The sequence below is a fragment of the Leucoraja erinacea genome, chromosome 4 (genome assembly GCF_028641065.1).
Source record: "Leucoraja erinacea ecotype New England chromosome 4, Leri_hhj_1, whole genome shotgun sequence".
Taxonomy (NCBI): domain Eukaryota; kingdom Metazoa; phylum Chordata; class Chondrichthyes; order Rajiformes; family Rajidae; genus Leucoraja; species Leucoraja erinaceus.
Window position 1 is genome coordinate 12,502,018 of NC_073380.1, and position 2,974 is coordinate 12,504,991.

Here is a 2,974-nt window from a genome sequence, read left to right on the forward strand (position 1 = left end):
CTCAGACCTCAGAAGTGAGAGGTTGAAAATGTCCGCAAAAAAACTCCCGCCAGTTGGTCTGCACAGGTCTTCAGAACTCGACCGGATATACCATCAGGTCCAGGCGCTTTACGAGGGTTTGCCCTCCTGAAGGGTCTTCTGACATTGGCCACTGTGACTGTAATACCATCACGGCGAATGGGAGCTCGGGAATGCACATCAGTGTTCTCCCTATCAAAGCGTGCGTAGAACGCATTGAGCTCGTCGGGGAGTGATGCTTCGCTGTCGTTTGAGCTGCCTCCTGATCTTGCCTTGTACGAGGTGATGGCATTCAAGCCCTGCCACAGTTGGGCAGGGCTTGAATCTGGAGACATCCGTCTCATCCTCCAGCTTAGAGCAGAAGTCCCTTTTGGTCTTTTTGATGGCCGTATCGGGACTTCTTATAGACCTCTGCATCGCCAGACCTGAATGCCTGGGATCTGGTCCTCAGAAGAATGCGGATCTGATGGTTCATCCAAAGCTTCTGGTTAGGAAACACTCGGAAGGTTTTTGTTGGAACGCTGTCCTCCACACATTTCCTTATGAAGTCTGTAACCTCTGTGGCGTATTCATTCAGGTCCGTTGCCGAGTCCTCGAACATTGCCCAGTCTACAGACTCCAAGCAGTCCTGGAGTTGTTCCTCTGCCCACCCCTCTGGGGGTGCGTTCTTCAATTGCTACCTGTGTATGCAGGAAGAAGCAGATGAAAATATCTTGAATATTGCCCCTTTTTTAATTTCTTGATTTTTATTTTGTCATTCTAGCATTTCTAAAAAGTATCCATTTTATTAAATAGATGAAAGTGGGGGCTGTTAAGATTTAAAAAAAAATAATGCCTGAGTTTGTACAACTTTGTGTCGTGTTGGCTTGAGCTTTAGAGATGCAACATGGAAACAGGTCTAGTATCCCACCAACTATAAATCACCCGTTCACACTAATTGTATGTTGTCCCACTCTCCTCGGTTCCGACCCAAGACATTGCATTCGTGGAATTCCCTGCCACAGAGGGCAGTGGAGGCCAAGTCACTGGATGAATTTACGAGAGAGTTAGATAGAGCTCTAGGGGCTGGTGGAATCAAGGGATATGGGGAGAAGGCAGGCATGGGTTATTCATTGGGGAAGATCAGCCATGATTACAATGAATGGCTGTGCTGGCTCGAAGGGCCGAATGGCCTCCTCCTGCACCTATTTTCTATGTTTCTAACACCCATCAACATTTTCCAGAGATGCTGCCTGAGTTAGTCCAGCACCTTGTGCCTATCCTTGATGTTCTACTGCACCCTAGTTTAGGTGGCACTGTGGTGCAGCGGTAGAGCTGTTGTCTTGCAGCACAAGAGACCCCTGTTCCATCCTGACTACGAGCGCTGTCTGTACGGAGTTTGTACCTTTACCCCGTGACCGCGTGGGTTTTCTTCGGGTGCTCCGATTCCTCCCACACTCCAAAGACGCACGAGATTGTAGGTTAATTGGTTTGGTAAAATTGTAAATGTTCCCTAGTGTTTAGGATAGTGCTCGTGTACAGGTGGTCGTCGGTCGATGTGTGCTGAAGGGCCTGTTTCCACGCTGTATCTCTAAACTAAACGAATAAACGAAAAACTATGCGTTTACCTCCTCCTACTCGAGTCTATATCTCTTGGTATGAATGATACGTAGTAATTTGTGCAAACTTGGATATCTAATGTTATTCCTTCAGCTAAATCAGTAGTTTTAGGCTGCAAAACATGGGCCTCCTAAGGACGGGCAATGTATTCAATCCAACAGTACTCCGTATATCCACACTGTCTCCTGTCTCTCATTCAATTACCAACCTAAATCACAAGGTCAGTGTGCCTTCATTTTTGCTTCGAATGTCTTTGGCAGCCTGTTAGGAAATCCTATTAGCCAATTTGCTATAGACAGTTCCTTTATCTGCCTTGGTAAATGGCCCTGTCAAATAGATTTAATATACATGATTTTCCATTGTAATTCTAATATTTGTCGGAGTAATCGAATAACTGGTCTTTGATTGGAATAAGAAATGTGTGGATACATTAGTTATAATTTTGTTTCTGGTTGTGTCTTTCCTTACAAACTTTCCGTGGTGTGCGGAGAGAAACTAGGTATGCAGAGATCCATCATTTTGACATAAGGTTTGTTAAATTACTGTTGGTCGCTCAGCGGCACGGTGGCGCAGCGGTAGAGTTGCTGCTTCACCAGCACCAGAGACCAGGGTCCGATCCTGACTGCAGGTGCTATGTCTATGGAGTTTCAACGTTCTCCCCGTGAACTGCGTGGGTTTTCGCTGGGATCACCTGTTTACTTCCACACTCCAAAGACGTACCGGTTTGTAGGTTAATTGGCTCAGTAAAATTGTAAAAATGTCCCCAGTGTTAGTGTGCGGGGATCGCTGGTTGGCGCCGATTTGCTGGGCCGAAGAGCCTGTTTCCACGTTGTACCTCTAAACTAAACTAAACATTCTGCCTCGATCAATCTGCCCCGGTAACTTTCCACTAATTTGCCTCAAATTGTCAATAGACAACAGGTGCAGGAGTAGCCCTTTGAGCCAGCACCACCATTCAATGTGATCATGACTGATCATCCCCAATCAGTACCCCATTCCTGCCTTCTCCCCATATCCCCTGACTCTGCTATCTTTAAGAGCCCTATCCAGCTCTCTCTTGAAAGCATCCTGAGAACCTGCCTCCACCGCCCTCTGAGGCAGAGAATTCCACAGACTCACAACTCTCAGTGAGAAAAAGTGTTTCCTCATCTCCGTTCTAAATGGCTTACCCCTTATTCTTAAACTGTGGCCCCTGGTTCTGGACTCCCCCAACATCGGTAACATGTTTCCTGCCTCCAGCATGTCCAAACCCTTAACAATCTTATACGTTTCAATAAGATATCCTCTCATCCTTCTAAACTCCAGAGTGTATAAGCCCAGCTGCTTCATTCTCTCAGCATATGGCAGTCCACCATCC